Source organism: Loxodonta africana, chromosome 1, assembly GCF_030014295.1.
Source record: "Loxodonta africana isolate mLoxAfr1 chromosome 1, mLoxAfr1.hap2, whole genome shotgun sequence".
In the NCBI taxonomy this organism is placed as follows: domain Eukaryota; kingdom Metazoa; phylum Chordata; class Mammalia; order Proboscidea; family Elephantidae; genus Loxodonta; species Loxodonta africana.
Genome location: NC_087342.1, coordinates 78,477,054 through 78,501,281, shown reverse-complemented (window position 1 = coordinate 78,501,281; position 24,228 = coordinate 78,477,054). Strand labels below are relative to the sequence as shown.

Here is a 24,228-nt window from a genome sequence, read left to right as displayed (position 1 = left end):
ATCCATTTCTTCTAGGTTTGCAAATTTGTTAGAGTACAATTTTTCATAATAATCTGATATGATTCTTTTAATTTCAGTTGGGTCTGTTGTGATGTGGCCCATCTCATTTCTTATTCGGGTTGTTTGTTTCCTTTCCTGTATTTCTTTAGTCAGTCTAGCCAATGGTTTATCAATTTTGTTAATTTTTTCGAAGAAACAGCTTTTGGCTTTGTTAATTCTTTCAATTGTTTTTCTGTTCTCTAATTCATTTAGTTCAGCTCTAATTTTTATTATTTGTTTTCTTCTGGTGCCTGATGGATTCTTTTGTTGCTTACTCTATTTGTTCAAGTTGTAGGGACAGTTCTCTGCTTTTGGCTCTTTCTTCTTTTTGTATGTGTGCATTTATCGATATAAATTGGCCTCTGAGCACTGCTTTTGGTGTGTCCCAGAGGTTTTGATAGGAAGTATTTTCATTCTCATTGCATTCTATGACTTTCCTTATTCCCTCCTTGATGTCTTCTATAACCCAGTCTTTTTTCAGGAGGGTATTGTTCATTTTCCAAGTATTTGATTTCTTTTCCCTAGTTTTTCTGTTATTGATTTCTACTTTTATTGCCTTGTGGTCTGAGAAGATGCTTTGTAATATTTCGATGTTTTGGATTCTGCAAACGTTTGTTTTATGACCTAATATGTGGTCTATTCTAGAGAATGTTCCATGTGCGCTAGAAAAAAAGTATACTTTGCAGCAGTTGGGTGGAGAGTTCTGTATAAGTCAATGAGGTCGAGTTGGTTGATTGTTGTAATTAGGTCTTCCGTGTCTCTATTGAGCTTCTTACTGGATGTCCTGTCCTTCTCCAAAAGTGGTGTGTTGAAGTCTCCTACTATAATTGTGGAGGTGTCTATCTCACTTTTCAGTTCTGTTAAAGCTTGATTTATGTATCTTGCAGCCCTGTCATTGGGTGCATAAATATTTAATATGGTTATATCTTCCTGATCAATTGTCCCTTTTATCATTATGTAGTGTCCTTCTTTATCCTTTGTGGTGGATTTAAGTCTAAAGTCTATTTTGTCAGAAATTAATATTGCTACTCTTCTTTTTTGCTTATTGTTTGCTTGATATATTTTTTCCATCCTTTGAGTTTTAGTTTGTTTGTGTCTCTAAGTCTAAGGTGTGTCTCTTGTAGGCAGCATATAGACGGATCGTGTTTCTTTATCCAGTCCGAGACTCTCTGTCTCTTTATTGGTGCATTTAGTCCATTTACATTCAGCGTAATTATAGATAAATAAGTGTTTAGTGTTGTCATTTTGATGCCTTTTTATGTGTGTTGTTGACAATTTCATTTTTCCACTTACTTTTTTGTCCTGAGACGTTTTTCTTAGTAAATTGTGAGATCTTCATTTTCATAGTGTTTCACTTTATGTTTGTTGAGTCGTTATGTTTTTCTTGGCTTTTATCTTGAGTTATGGAGTCGTTATACCTCTTTGTGGTTACCTTAATATTTACCCCTATTTTTCTAAGTAAAAGCCTAACTTGTATTGTCCTATATCGCCTGGTATCACTCTCCATATGGCAGTTCTATGCCACCTATATTTAGTCCCTCTTTTTGATTATTGTGATCCTTTATATATTGACTTCAAAGATTCCCTGTTATGAGCATTTTTTTTTTAATTAATCTTAATTTGTTTTTGTGATTTCCCTATTTGAGTTGATATCAGGATGTTCTGTTTTGTGACCTTCTGTTGTGCTGGTATCTGATATTATTGGTTTTCTGACCAAACAATTTCCTTTAGTATTTCTTGTAGCTTTGGTTTGGTTTTTGCAAATTCTCTAAGCTTGTGTTTATCTGTAAATATCTTAATTTCGCCTTCATATTTCAGAGAGAGTTTTGCTGGATATATGATCCTTGGCTGGCAGTTTTTCTCCTTCAGTGTTCTGTATATGTCATCCCATTGCCTTCTTGCCTGCATGGTTTCTGCTGAGTAGTCTGAACTTATTCTTATTGATTCTCCCTTGAAGGAGACCTTTCTTTTCTCCCTGGCTGCTTTTAAAATTTTTCTCTTTATCTTTGTTTTTGGCAAGTTTGATGATAATATGTCTTGGTGTTTTTCTTTTTGTATCAATCTTAAATGGGGTTCGATGAGCATCTTGGATAGATATCCTTTTGTCTTTCATGATGTCAGGGAAGTTCTCTGTCAGCAGATCTTCAGCTATTTTCTCTGTGTTTTCTGTCCTCCTTGCCTGTCCTGGGACTCCAATCACACGCAAGTTATCCTTCTTGATAGAGTCCCACATGATTCTTAGGGTTTCTTCATTTTTTAAAATTCTTTTATCTGATTTTTTTTCAGCTATGTTGGTGTTGATTCCCTGGTCCTCCAGAAGTCCCAGTCTGCATTCTAATTGCTTGAGTCTTCTCCTCTGACTTCCTATTGCATTGTCTAATTCTGTAATTTTATTGTTAATCTTTTGGATTTCTACATGCTGTCTCTCTATGGATTCTTGCAACTTATTAATTTTTCCACTATGTTCTTGAATAATCTTTTTGAGTTCTTCAACAGTTTTATCAGTGTGTTCCTTGGCTTTTTCTGCAGTTTGCCTTATTTCGTTTCTGAGGTCATCCCTGATGTCTTGAAGCATTCTGTAAATTAGTTTTTTATATTCTGTATCTGATAATTCCAGGATAGTATCTTCATTTGGGAAAGATTTTGATTCTTTTGCTTGGGGGGTTGTAGAAGCTGTCATGGTCTGCTTCTTTATGTCGTTTGATATCGACTGCTGTCTCCGAGCCATCACTAAGATAAAAAAAAAAATAGTAGTGGTTTATTCTGTAATTGCTCACTGAGTCTTATCTTGTTTTGTTTTCTTTCAATATACATGGATGGGCTACTAGATTGTGCTGTCTTGTTTGTTGTAGCCCTTGACTTACTTATGACCTATTACCAGCTGGCTTGGGCTGTTGCCAAATATATATGCTTGAGTCTATTCACTATTCTTGAGTAGAATCTGATTTTGGGTCATCAAGTGTGTGCTGCACCGTAACACCTATCCTCCTCGAGAAGTAGTGGTGATAGTTGTGTGCACCAGATTCTATTAGCAGCTGGGGTTCACCCTCCCGGGGGGGGCAGGATGCTGACAGGCTTCCCCCAAGTGTCAGTGAGGTAGGTGTGTCTCTATTCCTGTAGCACCTTGGTGGGAGGGCACTACAGCTGTACCTTAGGCCCCCAGTGCAAGTACCTCTACTCATTGGTAGGTGTCACCCTCTTTAGACCCCTAAGGCAAGAGGCTAGGCGGTCTGGGGGGAGCTTCAGCCCTCAGTTCCCTGTCGTGGGTCAGTTAGGGCTCTGTTGAATAAGCAGAGATATCAGACCTGGGAAACTTGTTTTCCCAGAAAATCCGCTAAAAAAAAAAAAAAAATGCAGTCCGATCCCTGTCAGAACTGCCTTTGAATTATAACCTCCACCTTGTTCCCTGTAAGGATGAAAGTCCGAGATTTGGATCATATATGCTTGGCTGTAGCTGTTTCTGTGTTTTTAGTCCAATTAGGGATGGATTTTTGGTCCCGGGGTTTTTTGTTGTTCCTTCTCTCAGGAGGGAAGAATGGGTTAGGAAAAGACAAAAAAAGGAAAAGCAAAGCGCGGCAAAGACGGAGCCATTCTCCCTCTGGCTCAGGAAATTCCAATGTTAATGAAACCGCCTGGGAAGGGTGGGGGAGGGTTCAGAGAAACAGGAGAGTTAAAAAAAAAAAAAAAAAAACACCCCAGAATATAGCCAAAATTGCTTATCTTGCTTGGAATGACTATTTTTTCTGAGATTCCTGAGGGGCATGTCGCCTATGTGTGCTGGCTGTGTGGAGATTGTCCCCAGGGGTCTGGCCCCCTGAAGCCGCGGTCAGATTCTCCGCTGCCAGTCCAAAGGCCAGCGACAAGGTTCCCCTGCTGGAACGCTGCACTCCCGGCTCCAAAATCAGTCGCTGCCTCCCGGGGACTTCTCCTCCCTTCAGGAGCGTCCCCGTGCCGCCCCGCGGACCAGCTGGGCCCCCTCCCGGGGTTAGTTCAGGGGATTAGGGCTACGCCCCGTGTTTGCTCCGTGACAGTGCCCAGTCAAAAGCCCGGCGTCAAGGTTCCCCGGCTGGGACGCTGCACTCCCGGCTCCAAATCCAGTCACTGCCTCCAGGGGAGTTCTCCCATCAGCCGCGTGGCCACGCGGCCCGCTCGGACCAGCTGGGCCCCCTCCCGGGGTCAGTTCAGGAGGGTAGGGCTGCGCCCCTTGTTTGCGCCGTCTCAAGTTTTTTTACGTTCAGCTCCCCTGGGCCCAGACCTAAGCCCGGCGCCAAGGTTACCTGACTGGGATGCTGGCTCCAGGCTCTGAAAACAGTCGCTGCTTCCCCGTATTTGTTCGTTCTCCATTTCTGTTTGTTGTTCAGGGTTCGTAGATTGTTATGTATGTGATCGATTCACTTGTTTTCCGAGTCTTTGTTGCAAGAGGGATCGGAGGTAGCGTCTACCTAGTCCACCATCTCGGCCCCCCTGGCAGAATTTTTTAAATGTAGTGAATTATGTCAAATTTCCATAGTTTCTAAGTTTTGCATAAAAATTGATTTTCTATCCCAAAGTTATGTAAACTTTCTGTCTTTGCATTTCCAGTAATTATATTTGGCTTTATTTTTCATTTAAATTTTATATCTACTTGGAATTTAAGTATCACAGATGATATATTGATGTAATCTTTTATTTTCCTAGATAACTACCCAATTAGCCCAACATCATTTATCAAATAATCCATCCATTTCTATCGACTTGAATTGCCACCTGTCTTAGTTATCTAGTGCTGCTATAACAGAAATGCCACAAGTGGACAGCTTTAACAAATAGAAATTTATTCTCTCACATTCTTGGGGGTTAGAAGTCAGAATTCAGGTCACCAACTCTTGGGGAAGTCTTTCTCTCTCTGCATGCTCTGGAAGAAGGTCTTTGTTAACCATCTCCCCCTGGGCTAGCAGCCTCTCAGCGCAGGCACCCGGGGTCCAAAAGACTTGCTGTGCTCCTGGCACTTTTTTGTTGGTGGTATTGAGGTCCCTATCTCTCTGCTCACTTCTCTCTCATTTTATCTCTTGTAATCTAAAAGGTGATGCAGGCCACAACCCAGGGAAACAACTCTTACATCTGATCAGGGCTACAATCTCAGACGGGGTGTTGCATCCCACCCTAATCTTCCTTAAAGTAACCTAATCTTAACCAACTGCTTGCCGAGATTAGGATTTACATCACAGGGGAAAATTACATCAGATCAGAAAATGGAAGGCAACCACACAATACTGGGAACCATGGCCTAGCTAAGGTGATACACATTTTGGAGGGACACAATTCAATCCATAACCCCATCTTTATCATATTTTCATTTATGTGTTTATTTCCCCGACATCTGAGTTTTTCATTTTGCCAATTCGATTACAAGTGGAGTCTTAAATACATACTTATTTTTCAATTTCTGAGTGGCTGCATTGGACCAAGTACATTTGGGGTGGCCTAACAAAGGCTTGTCTGCTCTATGTTAATAACTGAATGTGTCATTCACTCAGGGCCTATCTTGGTATATATAAAGGTCCCTTGGTGATTACTAACCTAAAGGTTGGCAGTTTGAACTCACACAGTGGCACTTGCAATCTGCCTCCTTGAAGATTATAGCCAAGAAAACCCTGTGGAGCAGCTCTACTCTATAACACATGGGCTCACCATGTTTCAGAATCTACTAGAAGGCAATGGGTTTATTATTATCGTTATTGTCATTGTTTCATTATAATTCAAAGCCGTTGCAATAGTGCCACAAACCAGACCATTGTGGCATGCTGATGGGAATGGTTATTAGGCAAGATCCATTAGAATTACCATCGCAAGTCACATACTCTGCATTGGCAATTCCACGTATAGAAAGTACTCACACCCATTTGAAATGTCAGGCAGTATTACTTATTGCAGAGTTGTTTGTATGGGCAAGTTATTTTTTAATGATATAGCTATGCAATAGAATTCTATACTGCCAAGCAGAGAAGGGAGCTCCGGTGGCACAGTGGTTCAGAGTTTGACTGCTAATCAAAAATGGTTGGCAGTTTGAATCCACCAGCTGCTCCTTGGGACCCTATGCAGCAGTTCTACTCCCCCATGGGGTAGTTCTCAGAATCAACTTGACCCAGCTGGTTTTTCTTTTCTTTTCTTTTTTAATTAAGGGAAGGAGAAAGAAGCCCTTTTCTGTTTCGATTTGGAAATCACTACAACATACCTGAAGTGAAAACACCAAGATGCAGTGAAAAGTGTTTGGAATTTCCTTATTTGAATAAAAAGTGGAGCAAATAATATCCACAGAATATACCCAAGAAACTGTTTTGCCTGTGGAAGGAGAAACTGGAGGAATAAGAGGGTTGCAAGAGAGTCAGGGATGAGACTTTTATATTTTTTGGCCACAACGAGTTTGGTTTTCCATCCCTCAAGCAGGGACACTGAAGACCTAAGCTTGCTCCATTGTCGTCTCTCTCTCTCTTTTTTTAAATTGTGCTTTATGTGAAAGGTTACAGCTCAAGCTAGTTTCTCATACAAAAATGTACACATACATTGTTATGTGACCCTAGTTGCTATATCCATAATGTGACCGCGCATTCTCCCCCTTTCCACCCCTTCCCATGTCCATTCAACCAGCTCCTATTCCGTTCTGCCTCATCTCACCTCTGGACAGGAGCTGCCCATCTAGTCTCGTGTATCTACTTGAACTAAGAACCCCACTCTTCAAGAGTATCATTTTATGTCTTATAGCCCAGTCTATTCTTTGTCTGAACAGTCGGCCCCTGAAATGGTTTTAGTTCTGGGCTAAGAGAGTCCAGGGGCCACGCCTTCTGGGGTTCCTCCAGTCTCAGTCAGACCATCAAGTCTGGTCTTTTGCTGTCTCTTTATGATTTTTTTTTTTTTTTTGATAGCCAGATATCACAAAGTGTGAAGACAGCCAAAGAAAAAAAATCCATTAAACTCCAGGAAAGAAAGAAAGAAAAAATCTTGAGAAAATGATTAAAAATTACGACGGCAGTCGTGATGCGAGGACCCTGACCAGGCGGAGGTGATGTCTTTCCTCACCCGCACCTGGGGTTAGGGGTTGGGCAGCGGGAAGTTATTATTTATGCCCACAACCAGAGAACAGAGGAGCTCCCGCCCCACCTACCTGGAAATGGAGTCTTGGTTCTGTGTGAGTGTGTGTGTTGTGTGTATACGTATCCGTGTTTGAGAAAGTTTCCTCTTGTGCAACTAGATCTTCCACTTTTACTGAATATGTTGATGGTCTTTTTTTTCTTAATTCCTAAATCTCAGAGCGGGGATCCGTTTGCAATGGACGCTTGTCTTGGCGTTCTCCCCCGGCCCTGAGAGGACTTGTCCTGCCAGCTGTCACCTCACCAGCGCGGTCTGGGCGGGGTCCCTGGGTCTGCCCTCCCGTGTCCCGCTCCCCCTCCTCGCTCATCCCCTCAGGCTTTTCAGTGCCCGTGGGTCCTAGGGGCCCTAGGCCCTGCAGCTTCACCCCGAGTCCCACGGCTCTTCTACAGTCCCACGGGGGACCTTCTCGTGGGCTTAGAGCTGCAGTCAAGTTCACAATCAGCCGGCCCCGCCCTCTGAGCGTCCTGGGAGGAGGAGGATACAACAGGGGAGGGGAGGAAAGCTGGGGTCACCGCAGGGTGCAAGGGCCGGGTTACTTTCTTTGGGAGCAGATGACCTACTTCGCTTGAAACCAGCCTTGGGTGAGTAGACGGCGCACGGGTGGTGGTGACTCTTCACCTTAGGAAGACTGTACCTGGACCCAGGAACCCCATGCGGCCAGCCGGCCCCACTTCGCCTCTCCCTTTCCCCAAGATGTTCTACAACTCTGGTTGTATGATTGGAGTCATTATAGAGCTCGACGTCGGCATTGTGGGATTTTTAGGAAGGGATGGTTTAAGGAAGGCTTTGTAGCTGAATTCGACCCTCCCAGTCTTCTCATCGGTTCCTTCCCCTGCAAATCACTGGTTGCTGTGGGCACAAGTTATGCGAAACCTGACCATCTGAGTCTCTCAGTGTAATTCCCTTGTTATAGACCCTCAAGGCATTCGAAAGAAGAATCTAAGTTACCTAAGACTAGGCACAGTAACAGCAAAGTTTATTTTTTTAGAAAACTTTATCTCATTTAGACCGATTGGGCATCCTGGACTTCTACTGAGGGTTATCCTTGGACTAATTGAAGCATTATTGGCCCAGACACTCAAGGTGCCCGAAACTTTCCCTGCTTTATTAGCTCTACAGCACACATAAGTAAGCAAAACGTCTTTTGGAGTTTGCCCATGTTTTCAGTGCAAACTGCACTTCGTGTAGGCTTTGTAGCAACAATATTTCATCTAATCAGACAAGACAGGCCAGTGCAAAAGTGTATACACCGTGGGCTCTATGGCTTAGCTGGTTAAAGCGCCTGTCTTGTAAACAGGAGATCCTGGGTTCGACTCCCAGTAGGGCCTTGGTATTTTTCCTTTCAATGGAAAACCAGTTTCCTCTCTATTACTCGCTACCCCTAAATTCTGATTCTATTAATCATAAGCAGTTGTGGCTGGAGAATTCTCACTTCCAAAGGAAAAGTGATACATCCTAAATAATTCCTTATGCAAGTTTTTGCATTAAATTACGCCAGTTCTTTTTCTCCAACAAAAATTTATCGAGCTTCTGCTATGCCATATGCACAAATTCAAAATGTATACAGCTGTAGCTAGCAAAATGTTATTGGCAAGTATTCTCCCATCCAGCAAACCCTTTGTTAACAATCAGTTCCAAAAACACATGGGTAAAAATACAAAATGAAATATGAACGTGACTCATCTGTTTAAAATTTATAATAGAAAAAGACTAAAAATAACCCACATACCCATTAATTGAGGACTATTGAATAATGTATGGTATATACATACAGCTGTGTTATGGATTGAATTGTGTCCCCCCAAATCATATGTTGCAGTCCTAACCCCCAGTATCTGTGAATGTGGTCTTCCTTGGAAATAGGGTCTTTGAAGATGTTATCAGTTGCATTAACAACGTCATACAGGGTTAGGTTGGTATGTTCAGACCTTTTCTGTCTCAAAGATAAAATGGCGTTGCTCCAGGGAGAAAGGCTTGAAAGCTCAAAGAGCTCCCCTTGTTGAAATGCCGACTTTTAATTCCAGGAAAATATTTTATTTTAATCCATTCATAACATAGGTTTTCACAACTTGATCCTCTACCAACAAATAAAAGAATCACCCAGTATGGAGGTGGCCCAGTGTTGTGGGTTCCAAACCTTCCTGGGAGAGTGGTCCCGATGTTTGAGGTGCAGTTTGGTGAGTTCCAAGCTACTTTAAGTGGGAAGAAGACAGCCAAAATAGCTTGGAGGGGGCTCGTCTCATTGAAAAGCTAACCCCCCCCCAGGTATTTTGTTTAAAATTTTTCTTTAGCTCCCTTGGATTGACCCACAAACCAATCCAAGGGAGTTTTATGTGACCTACCCCCCAAATATGCCTTGTATATTGGTAGGATAGAAAAGATGAGAAATCTATAAATTCCTACAGTAAAGCAATTACAAATACTCTCAGTTTTTACATAGTCTTGGTTTCTTGGAAGTGCCAAGCTATTTGGAAAAAATAAACAATAGTCTTTTCCCATGTTCCATGCTGTCTTTCCTCCCCAGAGAAGTTAGTCTTTCCTTCACCCCAAAACTTCTCTATTTGTTCCCAGATCCCACGTAGAGTATGTTCTCCAGGTTTAGGGCAAAACTTACAAACTATCTTTGGTCATATTCTGGATGGCGTGTCCTAATGCATACTAATTCATCAAGATAATTACCCTTTTCCTTTGGATGTGAGCAGCAGTGAATAACAACATGAAGAAGGGAGAGAAGAAGAAGGAAGAGGTGGAGGAGGAAAAAGAAAATGAAAAGGAGTGACTCACACATGGTAGACAAGTGGCATCATTAAGAAGAGCAAGCACAGGGATGCAGAAGGTTAAACCCAGGCTCCTTTGCCTGCCCACCATTATGGAACTTCTCGTCAGTCTTCAAACTCTATCTCCTTCAACTCTTTTCTCCTGTATCCCAAGGCTGTATGGAAGACAATGCAGGGGGATACGAAGAATAGTAGCGTGAGAGTTGCTTCAAGAAGAATAGGTGAAGATATGGAAATAAGAAACAAAGGGATAAAATCACAACACCTGCAAGAAATGATGCCCTCTGGGTCTAGCAGAGTGGTCTGAAACCTGGCAGTGCTTTCTCTAGAGGATGACACTCTGGTTCTTAAAACCTAAAGACATACAAAGCAATGAGAGACGGAAGGGAAATGCTCCAAGGGATTACAACATCTCTTTCAAACAAAATCTTGGCAATGAAGAGAAATCAAGGAAAACTACTTAAGTGCATGATACTACAAGCCATCTGGGCATGTAAATAAATCTAAATTGGGCACACACAAAGTGTTCACCTAGAGCCTGGGTAGCTCAATTGGTAGAGCATCAGACTTTTAATCTGAGGGTCCAGGGTTCAAGTCCCTGTCCAGGCGTTCTTTCTTTTTACTCTAATTAGTTCTCTCAGGTAGAAGTCCTCCGTTTACCCTAGTTACTTCTCTTAGAAGCTCTGCTTCTTTACTCCATTCTTCCTAATCACTACTCTACAGGAATCTGAAGGGAGCCAGAATGAAAAAAAGAAATAGTATCAGTTTGCCCAGTCACAGTCTGTTTTGTCACACTCTGGGCAGAAAGACAAACCTTTCGGTAATGCAGAGGAAAAATACATGGATGATGAAAATTAGAGTTAGCAAGGAGAAAGGTAAGGTCAAGATTTAGGGATATTTTAGATTTGGGGAGCTAGAAAAGACGTAATGCCTTTCACTGACTACAGAAAAAAGTTTGTATAGTTCTGTTTGTACGTTGATTGAAACTGTGGTTACTTTTTGCTTTACGGGTGTGGAATGTTTACATGATGAATTTGCCAATCCTCACAGACAGCCTTATGAAGTTGTTTTCTAAACATAACTCTGAAACTCTATAGACTGCTGACATGGAGTTTTGGATTTTTATGTGGTTTTTAGAGGAGAGGCTCCTCTGTCAGTTGAATGGGGGGAAATATGTCAACCAAAACTTAGCAAATCAAACAAACAAACAAAAAAAAAGATCTTGAAAGCAGTGATAGAAATGACACCTTACCTATATGGGAAAAAACAATTTTAATGGCAATGGATATCTCATCAGAAACCATGGAGGCCAGAATGAAGAGGCACATTTTTCAAGCGCTGAAAGAACTGTGAATCCAGTGTAGGAGAAATCAAGACATTCTGGGACAAAGGAAAGCTAATAGAATTTTCTGCCAGCAGAATTACCCTAAAAGAATGGCTAAAGTAAGTTCTCAAGAAATAAAGAAAATAGTACAAGAAGGAATCTTGAAACACCAAAAGAAAAAAAAAAAGCATGGTAAACAAAAATACAAATAAACACAGTAAGCTTTTCTTCTCTTGAGTTTCCTAAATCATGTTTGATGGTTGAGGCAAAAAGTATCACACTATCTAATGGGGTTCTGAATGTATGTACAGTGAGTAGTTAAAATAATTATATTATAAATGAATAAGTGTAATGGGGAAAAAAAGGGGGGGTAAGGTTGCTACACTTAACTTGAACTGGTAATATGATGACACCAAAAATTCAAATAATCCATAAAAGGACAAGAAAAAAGAAAACAGAGAAATAAAAAAGAGAGAGAACAAACAGAAAACAAAAAAAATAAAATGCCGGAATCAAGCTCTGGAATAATCAATAATTACATTGAATATAAATGGTTTAAATACACCAATTAAAATACAGAGATTGGCAAAATGGATTAGAAAATATGACACAACTATAGGCAGTTTCAGGGTTACAAAACAGATCCTTTCCTAACTGTGTCTTTAAGTCAAATTTGTAGGTAAGTTAAACAGTTGCATATGGTTCTTCTATAGCCTTACTTTAGCACTTTAGCACAAAAAAGGCTGGAAGACTTTTCAATGAATTAAAAGTTGCACGTACAGCAAGTGAAGGTGATTGTGATGAAGATTTTGTTTTGAGTAGGGTTTGGTTCAATCATTTCAAACAGAGGGCAAATTTACACAACATTAAAGGGCAAAACAGGTCGTTTTGTAAGTTGGACATTCGTAACCTGGGGACTGCCTGTGCATGCTGTCTACAAGGAACTCATTTCAACTATTGTCTTAGGGCTGGGTTCTCTACAGAAGGAAAGCCAGTAAAGCAAATAAATACATACATAGATTTATACTAAGGGAATGGCTCATGCAATTGTAGAGGCTGGAAAGTGGCTCAGGTTGGAGACTTCTCCTGATTCATGTAGCCCTAAAGGCTGGTGAATCCAAGATCAGCAAGTTAGACAGCAGGGCTATGGCTCATAGGCTGCGAAGACCAACAAATCCCAAGGTCTGCAGGCAAGATGGCAAGAAAGCCGCTAGCTCAAGTCCCAAGAACCAGAAGACAGACAAACAGGAGGCTGCTGAAGGAGGCAGTGGAGGCAAAAGACCATGAACCTTTCCAGAAAGTTCTGTTATATTGGAAGCAGGCCACCTCCCCAAGGAAACTCTGTTTGACTGATTCACTACTCACAGCAGATCCTGTCATGAAAGGGATCACATTATATCAAATTGAATCATGGAAGTAATCACATCATTACATTGTTGTTGTTAAGTGTTAAGCCCTTGAGTCAGTTCAGACTTACAGTGTTCCTATGTAAAACAGAATGAAACACTGCCTAGTCCTGTGCCATCCTCACAATCCTTCTTATGCTTGAGACCATTGTTGCAACCACTGTGTCAATCCATATCATTGAGGGTCTTCCTCTTTTCGGCTGACCCTCTACTTTAGCAAGCATGGAGTTCTTCTCCAGGGACTGGTCCCTCCTGATAACATGCGCAAAGTATGTGAGACGAAGTCTCCCCTTCCTTCCTTCTAAGGAGCATTCTGGATGCACTTCTTCCAAGACAAATTTATTCGTTCTTCTGGCAGTCCATGGCTTATTCAATATTCTTCTCCAACACCATAACTCAAAGACACCAATTCTTCTTCAGTCTTCCTTGTTCATTGTTTACCTTTCACATGCATTAGGAGATGACTGAAAACACCATGGATTGGACCAGATGCACCTTGGTCCTTAAAGCGACATCTTTGCTTTTTTGACAATTTATAGAGGTCTTTTGCAGCAGATTTGCCCAAAAGTATGCATCATTTGCTTTCTGCTGCCACGGATGTTGATTGTGGATCCAAGTAAAATCTACTTCTTTACAACTTCAACCTTTTTTCCATTTATCACGATGTTGCTTAATGGTCCAGTTGTGAGGATGTTTGTTTTCTTTATGTTGAGGTATAGTCCATACTGAAGGCTGTGGTCTTTGATGTTCATCAGTAAGTGCTTCAAACCCTCTTCCCTTTCATCAAGCGATGTTGTGTCATCTGTGTATTGCAGGTTGTTTAAGAGTCACCCTCCAATCCTGATACTACAGCTTTCTTCATATAGTCCAAATAAAATACTTAGAAATAAATCTAACCAGAGACCTGGAAGACCTTTACAAAGAAAACTATGACACACTATTACAAGAAACCAAAAGAGACCTACATAAGTGGTAAAACATACTTTGCTCATGGATAGGAAGATTCAATATTGTAAAAATGTCTATTCTACCAAGAGATCTATAGATACAATACAATTTCAAACCAAAGTGCAATGACATTTTTTGATGATATAGAGAAACAAATCACCAACTTCATATGGAAGGGAAAGAGGCCCCATATACGTAAAGTATTACTGAAAAAAAGAAGAACAAAGTGGGAGGCCTCACACTACCTCATTTTAGAATCTATTTTACCACCACAGCAGTCAAAACAGCCTGGTACTAGTACAACAGATACATAGACCAGTGGACCAGAACTTAGAATCCAGACATAAATCCACCCACATATAAGCAGCTGATATTTGACAAAGGCCCAAAGTCAGTTAAATGCCTGTTTGCCCAAGACAGGAACCATTCCAAAAGCCAACTCTTCAGGCAGGGATTGGACTGGACTATAAGGTAGAAAATGATATTGGTGAGGAGTGAGCTTCTTGGATCAAGCAGACATATGAAACGATGTGGGCAGCTGCTGTCTGGAGGGGAGATGAGAAGGCAGAGGGGGATAGAAGCTGGCTGAATGGACATTGAAATACAGGGTGGAGAGAAGGAGTGTGCTGTCTCATTAGAGGGAGAGCAAGTAGGAGTATATAGCAAGGTGTATATAAATTTTTGTACGAGAAACTGACTTGATTCGTAAACTTTCACTTAAAGAACAATAAAAATTAAAACAAACCAACCAAAATTACAAAAAATACTAAAGGGAGTTCTCTGGTTAGAAAACCAATAATATCAGATATCAACCCAAGATTAGGACGCAAGACAGAGCAACCAGATATAAACCCAGGTAGGGAAATTCACAAAAATAAATCAAGATTAAAAAATGCTTAAAACAGGAACAGAAAAGTCAGTACGTAAAAGATAACAACGATAGAACAATAAAGAGGGACTAAAAAATGTAGTCATAGGTCTTTCATATGGACAGGAAGTTAAGGCAATATAAAGAAATAAAAGTTAGGTTTCAACTTAGAAAAATAGGGGTAAATACTAAGGTAACTACAAAAAGAGACTAACAATCCTACACATCAAAATAAAATACAGGAAAAACATAAAGACTCAGCAAAAACAAAATCAACAACAATGAATAAGAGGAAAAGACAATGTATAAAGATAAACTACTCAGCACAAAAAACTAAGTGGGAAAAAGAAGCTGTCAACAACACACAAAAAAAGACATCAACATGACAGCACTAAACTCATACCTATCCATAATTATGCTGAATTTAAATGGACTAAACACACCAGTAAAGAGACAGAGGGTGGCAGAAAACAGGATCCATCTACATGCTGCATATAAGAGACATACCTTAGACGCAAAGACACAAACAAAAACTCAAAGCAGGAAAAAATATATCTAAGAAACAACAATCAAAAGAGAGCAGGAGTGGCAATATTAATTTCTGACAAAATAGACTTTAAAGTTAAATACACCACAAAGGATAGGGAAGGACACTATATAATGATGAAAGGGACAATATACCAGGAGCATATATTCACATTAAATGCACCCAATGACAGGGCTGCAAGATACATAAAACAAACTCTAACAGCATTGAAAAGTGAGATAGATAGCTTCACAATTATAGAAGGAGACGTCAACGCACCGCTTTCGGTGAAGGCCAGAACATCCAGAAAGAAGCTCAATAAAGACACGGATGATCTAAATGCCATAATCAACCAGCTTGACCTCACAGACATATACAGAAGACTCCAACCAACAGCAGCCAAGTATGCTTTCTTTTCCAATGCACATGGAAATTTCTCTAGAATAGACCACAGATTAGGTCATAAAGCAAGCCTTACCAGAATCCAAATCAAACATCACAATATTACAATCCAAAACATCAAAATATTACAAAGCATCTTCTCTGACAGTAAAGCCATAAAAGTAAAAATCAATAACAGAAAAAGCAGGGAAAAGAAATCAAACACTTGGAAACTGAACAATACCCTGCTCAAAAACAACTGGGTTATAGAAGACATTAAGGATGGAATAAAGAAATTCATAGAACCTAGTGAGAATGAAAACGTTTCCTATCAGAACCTTTGGGACAGAGCTAAAGCAGTGCTCAGAGGTCATTTTATACCAATAAATGCACACATCCAAATAGCAGAAAACGCCAAAATCAAAGAATTATCCTTACAACTTGAACAAATAGAAAGAGGGCAACAAAAGAAACCCTCAGGCACCAGAAGAAAGCAAATAAAAAAATTAGAGCAGAATTACATGAAATAGAGAACAGAAAAACAATTGAAAGTGTTAAAAAGGTCAAAAGCTGGTTCTTTCAAAAATTAATAAAATTGATAAGCCATTGGCCAAACTGACAAAAGAAAAACAGGAGAGGAAGCAAATAACCTGAAGAAGAAATGAGATGGGTGATATCACAACAGACCCAACTGAAATTAAAACAGTCATATCAGGTTACTATGAAACGTTATACTCTAACAAATTTGAAAACCTAGAAGAAATGGATGACTTTCTAGAAACACACTACTACCTAAACTGACACAAACAGAGATAGAACAACTAAATAAACCCATTAAAAAAGAAGAGACTTAAAAGGTAATTAAAAAACTCCCAACAAAAAAAAAAACCCTTGCCCTGAAGGCTTCACTGGAGAGGTCTACCAAACTTTCAGAGAAGAGTTAAAACCATTACTACTAGAGGTAATTTTTCAGAGCATAGAAGAGGATGGAATACTCCCAAACTCATTCTATGAAGCCAGCATATCCCTGATACCAAAACCAGGTAAAGACATTACAAAAAAAGAAAATTACAGACCTATATCCCTCATGAACTTAGATGCAAAAATCCTCAACTAAATTCTAGCCAATAGAGTTCAATAACATACCAAAAAAATAATTCACCATGACCAACTGGGATTCTTACCAGGTATGCAGGGATGGTTCAACATTAGAAAAACAATCAATGTTATCCATCATATACATAAAACAAAGGACAAGAACCACATGATCTTATCAAAGGATGGAGAAAAGGCATTCGACAAAGTCCAACACCCATTCATGATACAAACTCAGCAAAATATGAATAGAAGCATAATTCCTAAGCATTTATAAAGGGCATTTATACAAAGCCAACAGCCAACATCATCCTAAATGGAGAGAGTCTGAAAGCATTCCTCCTGAGATCGGGAAGAAGACAAGGATGCCTCTTATCACCGCTCTTATTCAACATTGTGTTGGAGGTCCTAGCCACAGCAGTTAGGCTAGATAAAGAAATAAAGCTCATCCAGATAGGTAAGGAAGAAGTAAAAGTATCTCTATTTGTAGATGACATGATCTTAAACACAGAAAACCCTAAAGAATCCACAAGAAAACTACTGAAGCTAATGGAAGAGTTCAGCAGAGTATCAGGATACAAGATAAACATACAAAAATCAGTTGGATTCCTCTAAGCCAACAAAAAAGAACATCGAAGAGGAAATCACCAAATCAATACCATTTCCAGTAACCCCCAAGGAGATAAAATACTTAGGAATAAATCTTACCATATACGTAAAAGACCCATACAAAGAAAACTACAAGACACTACTGCAAGAAACCAAAAGAGACATACTTAAGTGTAAAAATATACCTTACTTACGGATAGAAAGACTCAACATTGTAAAATGTCTATTCTACGGAAAGCAATCTAAAGATACAATGCAATTCCGATCCAAATTGCAATGACATTTTTTGATGAGTTGGAGAAACAAATCAACAACTTCATATGGAAGGGAAAGAGGTCCTGGATAAGTAAAGCATTACTTAAAAAGAAGAACAAAGTGGGAGGCCTCACACTACCTGATTTTAGAATCTATTATACCACCACAGAAGTCAAAACATCCTGGTACTGGTACAACAACAGATACATAGACCAATGGAACAGAATTGAGAATTCAGATGTAAATCTATCCTCACATGAGCAGCTGATATTTGACAAAGGCCCAAAGTCAGTTGAATGGGGGAAAAGACAGTCTCTTTAACAAATAGTGCATAACTGGATATCCATCTGCAAAACAATGAAACAAGATGCATACCTCACACCATGCACAAAAACTAACTGAAAATATAAAATCTACTATAATAATGATCATGGAAGAAAACATAGGGACAAAGCTAGGAGCCCTAAAACATGGCATAAACAGTGTACAAACCATTACTAACAATGCACAAACACCAGAATAGAAACTAGATACCTGGGAGCTCCTCAAAATCAAACACCTATGCTCATCCACAGACTTCACCAAAAGAGTACAAAGATTACCTACAGACTGAAAATAAGTTTTAGCTATGACATTTCTGATCAGCATCTGATCTCTAAAATCTACATGGTACTGCAAAAACTCAACAACAAAAAGACAAATGGCCCAATTAAAAATGGGCAAAATGTATGAAAATGCACTTCCCCGAAGAAGACATTCAGGAGCTAATATACAGGAGGAAATGCTCATGATCATTAGCGATTAGAGAAATCCAAATCAAAGCTACAATGAAATACTATCTCAGTCCAACAAGCCTGGCATTAACCCAAAAAACACAAAATAATAAATGTTGGAGCGGTTGTGGAGAGACTGGAACATTTATACACTGCTGGTGGGAATGTAAAATGGTACAACCACTTGGAAATCGACTTGGTGCTTCTTAAAAATCTAGAAATAGAACCACCATACGATCCAGCGATCCCACTCCTTGGAATATATCCTATAGAAAGAAAGAAAGGCCTTTACACAAATAAATATATGCACACACATGTTCGTTACAGCACTGTTTACAATACCAAAAAGATGGAAGCAACCAAGGTGTCCGTTAACGGATGAATGGATAAATAAATTGTGGTATATTCACACAATGGAATATTATGCATTGATAAAGAACAACTCTGAATCCAAGAAACGTTTCATAACATGGAGGAATCTGGAAGGCATTATGCTGAATGAAATTAGTCAGTTGCAAAAGGACAAATATCGTATGACACCACTATTATAAGAACTCAAGAAATCGTTTAAACACAGAAGACAATATTCTTTGATAGTTATGAGAGTAGGGAGGGAGGGAGAAAGAGGGGTATTCACTAATTAGATAGACAAGAACTATTTTAGGTGAAGGGAAAGACAGCACACAATACAGGAGAGGTCAGCACAACTGGACTAAACCAAGAGCAAAGAAGCTTCCTGAATAAACCAAATGCTTCGAAGGCCAGAGTAGCAGGGGCGGGAGTCCGGGGACCGTGATTTCAGGTGACATCTAGGTCAATTGGCATAAAAATCTATCAAGAAAACATTCTGCATCCCACTTGGGTGAGTGGCATCTGGGTCTTAAATGCTAGCAAGCGGCCATCTAAGATGCATCAATTGGTCTCTACCCACCTGGAGCAAAGGAGAATGAAGAACACCAAAGACACAAGGTAATTATGAGCCCAAGAAACAGAAAACCAACCAAACCCACTGCCATCGAGTTGATTCCGACTCATAGCGACCGTATAGGACAGAGTAGAACTGCCCCATAGAGTTTCCAAGGAGCCCCTGGTGGATTTGAACTGCCAGCCTCTTGGTTAGCAGCCGTAGCACTTAACCACAACACCACCAGGGTTTCCCAAGAAGCAGAAAGGGCCACATAAATCAGAGAGTACCTCAGCCTGAGACCAGAAGAACTAGATGGTGCCTGCCTATAACCCATGACTGCTCTGATAGGGAACACAACAGAAAATCCCTGATGGAGCAGGAGAGCAGTGGGACAAACCAAAACCCACTGCCATCGAGTCGATTGCGACTCAGAGCGATCCTATAGGACAGAACAGAACCACTGGGTAGAGTTTCCAAGGAGCGCCTAGCAGATTCAAACTACTGACCTTTTGGTTAGCAGCCGTAGCACTTCACCACTATCCCACCAGAGTTTCCAGCAGTGGGATGCAGACCTCAGTTCTCATAAAAAGATCAGACTTAATTGCCTGAGTGAAACTAGAAGGACCGTGGAGGTCATGGTCCCCAGACCTTCTGTTAGCTCGAGACTGGGACCATTCCAAAAGCCAACTCTTCAGACAGGTATTGGACTGGATTATAAGATAGGAAATGATAATGGTGAGGAGTGAGCTTCTTTTCTCAAGTAGACACATGAGACTATGTGGGCAGCTCCTGTCTAGAAGGGAGATGAGAAGGCAGAGGAGGACAGAAGCTGGCTGAACAGACTCGGGGAATACAGTGTGGAGAGAGGGAGTGTTCTCATTAGGGGAAGAGCAACTAGGAGTACATAGCAAGCTATAAATAAATTTTTGTATGAGAGACTGACTTGATTTGTAAACCTTCACTTAAAGCCTAATAAAAACAAAAATAAAAAAAAGAAATCAAAAGACGCATTGCATTGGGCAAATCAGCTGCAAAAGACATCTTTAAAGTGTTGACAAGCAAAGATGTTACCTTGAAGACTAAGCTCCTCTGACCCAAGTCGTGGTGTTTTCAACCACCTCAATGCATGTGAAAGCTGGACAATGAATAAGGAAGACCAAAGAAGAATTGGCGCTTTTGAATTATGGCGTTGGTAAAGGATATTGAACATCATGGACTCCCAAAAGAATGAACAAATCTGTCTTGGAAGAAGCACAACCAGAATGCTCCTTAGAAGCAACGAGAGCAAGACTACGTCTCACATAGTTTGGAAATGTTATCTGGAGGAATCAGTCTCTGGAGAAGGATATCATGCTTAGTAAAGTAAGGGTCGGTGAAAAAAGTGGAAAAACCTTCCTGAAGAAGCTAATGCATACTTCTGCAGTGAACTTCTGTACTGCTTACTTTTGGCTCTTGTAAGAGTGAAGAATGGGGAAAGCCAAGTTGGCATACAATAAAAGTCCCGTACCTAGTAGGATCAAACAAAAAGCAGTGGCTTTACAAGGAAAGAAGGATATACATGGGAGGGCAGAGTAGAAAGTGGGTGGGGGTGGGATTTCTTCCGGGGAGGAAGAGGAACAGTCTGTTATCCACAAAGTAGTCTCTTTCAGAGTACAAGCCTCCTTAATCCCAAGAAGATTTTTAAGCTACGATTCCCTCGTATTATAGGTTTGGCAACTTGATGGTAGACCTTAGGATTGGCCAAATCACTAGGTGGGGTCTGGAGATGTGGCCAAGTCCAGAGTTCCAACTCTATGAGGACAGAGATAATGATTACAGCCTCTATTCTGAAACTTGCTGTATTTTAAGCTTGGATTTCAGTTGAGAGCCTTATATGCTGTCTTAGTTATCTAGGGGTGGTATAACAGAAATTCCACAAGTGGATGGTTTTAACAAATAGAAATTTATTTTCTCACAGTTTAGGAGGCTAGCAGTATGAATTCAGGATACCAGCTCTAGGGAAAGGTTTCGTCTCTGTGTCAGCTCTTGTTGAAGGTCCTTGTCTCTTCAGCATCTATTTCCTGGTTCCTTGGAGATTTCTCTGTGGCTTTCCCCATCTCTGTTTGCTTGATCTGCTCCTTTTATATTTTGGTAAAAACCAACTTAGGATACACCCCTACACTAATCCTGTTTCATGAACATAACAAAGACAGCCCAATCCCAAATGGGGTTTTAACTACAGGCATAGAGGTTAGGATTTACAACACATATTTTTGAGAACCATAATTCAATCCATAACATAGGGCCAAACAGCTTGACTGGACTCCAGGTATTTGACTGGAAAGCATCACTTCACTTCCTTTGTAAATTCATCCACAGAAAAAACAAAGGCTCTTTTGTGTGACCTCCAACTCACCTAAACTATTGGGGTTCTTGAAGAGAGGAGAAATTCTCCAATCCCTGATGTAAGGCAAATACAACCATCTCTTAAAAATGGACAGCAAACCCCTGGGGCCACTCTTCCCCCTCACATGGTGCTTAGGATCTCCTTCTCAAACTTACAGAGCAGTGCTTCTCAAGCTTTAGCATCTGTATCTCTTGGACCACTTGAAACCACAGATCGCTGATTATGTGGCTCTAGGGCTGGACTTTGAATTTGGAATTCTGCTCACAGCACCCTAATTTCTCCCCACTCCTTGTTCCCCTGTGCAGTGTCGACAGTGGCTAACATGCTTAAAGTGCCAGGAGAGACCAAGTGGATAACAGAAAAAAAAAAAAAAACAACAGCAAATACATGCCCTGATTACATTACCTCTGTGATTAAAATGTATCCTAAAACATAAATAATTGACTCCAGGAACACAACCAACACTGGGCCAATCAGATTTGGAAGACAGTCTCTCCAGGGTACTTGCTATGGATATTTGTGTTGAAGGAGAAATGAAAGTAAGACAATTCAGTTTGATAGACGGTCAGGTTGGAGGGCTGAGAACAAACATCTAATTCTGTGTCTTCCCAAAGTGCTTCAATTTAACAGGAAATGCCTGCAGAGATAGAGACAGTTTTGAAACCATAAAGTATTAGAAACCTTCAAAAGGTGTGGGCTAGAAATTCCTAGAAGTTTCCTGGTCATACAAAGCAGATGTGATCAGATTGACCACGAAGGATCAAAGGAGCAGAGGAAGTGGCTCTTCTTCACAACAGAAGCAACCAGCATACCTGTCATCTATTCACCTTTTATTTGTAGTAGCCCCCGAGTTAAGACTCCATTGTCAGTTTTGACGTAAGTAGAATACTTCTTTTTTTTTCCTTAGTTTTCCTTATCTTTTATTATCAGTGTCCTTATAAATTAGATCTTTATTTGTCTTTGGGGTTTAGCATGAGAATGATTACATCAACAAATTATGGGCTGTACCATTGTGTGTAAGTACATGCTATTAATGATAAGATGTACCAAAAAAGGACGGGTGCTAAGTGCTTTTCATTGTAACTCGAATATTCATAATTCGGGAACTACCTGTATCTACTTTCCATCGTGGCAGAAAAACTTTTCCCAACTTCTTCACGTGGATCTGCCTCCTTTAGATGTTAACCGAGGTCTCCAGTGAATGCTTTATTTAAAGTTTTAAATCAACGGGGAAAATAGAATAAATGAGGAAATATAGAAAAATTGATATGATGGGATATCAATTGGGAATATGTGGATTCTAGTTATTTCTTCTACTTTCGAGTTGAGAAGGCTTCTAATTCCCTGACAGTTTTCGTTCCCTTGTACGGCGTCCAAGCCACTCTCTGGCCTAAAAAGACTCAGGACCTACAGCCGTCCGTCTCTCATTTTTATACGGAGCAACGGTAGAGAAATCAGTGGGCATTAAGACGGGTTCCTCTACCTTCGCTCGCTCTTTTGGCCCAGAAAACACAAGGCAGCAAAGAAAACTGTCCACGGGGCCCTTCCCCCACCCCGTTTTTCTGACTCTTTGTCTCTAATAATACAAATGGAAGCCATGGTGAACCGCCGGTTAACCTGCACGCTTGTTTCCAGTGATTCATGAGATTCCATTGGGATCCGGTTCTTCTTTTCTCTCCTTTCTAAAATGTCTTCTTTCTGTTGTCACGGTCACAACAGATACAGAGTCTCACCGCATATGAATGGAAGAGCATTCAAGGGAATTCACTGGGTTATGTTTTTACTTCCTATGTGTGCAGGAATGGTATGGAAAATATTAGAAGTAAATCTGTATTCCTTCAAGATTGGATTTAAGCAGTGTTGAAACGGAGAAAAAAACCTGGAAGTGCCGGGGATCGAACCCGGGGCCTCATACATGCAAAGCATGCGCTCTTCCACTGAGCTACACCCCCTTCTCGGGAAACTCATCTTTCTCCGTTACCTAGATACAAGTTTTTATTTTCTGAGCTACTTCATCCCAGAGTGTCTGGTGGCAGTGTCTTTCAGTGTTAAGGGGCATCAGCAGCTGCTTTGGGCAGAAGGTGCTCAGGAACCAGTGCGGATACTGATTCTTTAGAGTATAGGGCTTGAAAGTGAAGGCAGAGAATTGGAAACATGTGTCAGATAAATAGCCACAAGACTTTTCCATTCTGGCTTTTTTTAAACCTTGAGTTGTTAAAAGTCTCTGTCTCCTATTGTGGGTGGCAAAGAATCAAGTCTAAATTGTCGCTTCTTCTGACTTCCTCTAGATATGTCTTAACCTGAGACTGAGACACAAAACTTCTCACTGCCTAAAACTCTTCACTATGTTTGCTCAATCAGAATGTTAAAGGCCAGATTTGATGGAGGTAAGTCACCGTCAGAAGAAATTCTGGGGGCGATGCAGTCAGTATTTCATTATAAGGATTTTTCTCTTCTACTGTAGACATCCAGGTAATTCAGGGGCCCTACCAATGGTTCTGGGACCAATGGTTCAGGAGAGAAATTCATAAAGCATGAATGAAACAGCAGCTTAAGGATGGAGAGAAAGGGTGATTGTAAGAGTAATTCAGAAGGTAAACAGACGAGGCTTAAAGGAAAAGAACAAAAGTGGGTGAAGCATTTATTTTTAAAAATGTCATTACCAAACAGAAAACCAAAAGACCAAACCTGCTGCTGTCGAGTCAATTCCGACGCATAGCGACCCTAGGACAGGGTAGAACTGCCCGGTAGGGTTTCCAACGAGCGCCTGGTGGATTTGAACTGCCAAAGTTTTAGTTAGCAGCCC

At 40.5% G+C, this 24,228-nt stretch overlaps 3 non-coding genes across 3 annotated transcripts; 2 read left to right on the top strand and 1 right to left on the bottom strand.

The window, feature by feature from the left end:
• The first annotated feature begins 8,421 nt into the window (after positions 1-8,421).
• TRNAT-UGU (transfer RNA threonine (anticodon UGU)) lies at positions 8,422-8,495 on the top strand. The gene has a single exon. It is a non-coding gene; the product is annotated as a tRNA-Thr (tRNA).
• Positions 8,496-10,480: 1,985 nt separating this feature from the next.
• On the top strand, positions 10,481-10,553 carry TRNAK-UUU (transfer RNA lysine (anticodon UUU)). The gene has a single exon. It is a non-coding gene; the product is annotated as a tRNA-Lys (tRNA).
• A 12,749-nt stretch (positions 10,554-23,302) lies between these two features.
• Positions 23,303-23,374, bottom strand: TRNAA-UGC (transfer RNA alanine (anticodon UGC)). Its single transcript has one exon. It is a non-coding gene; the product is annotated as a tRNA-Ala (tRNA).
• Positions 23,375-24,228: the final 854 nt, after the last annotated feature.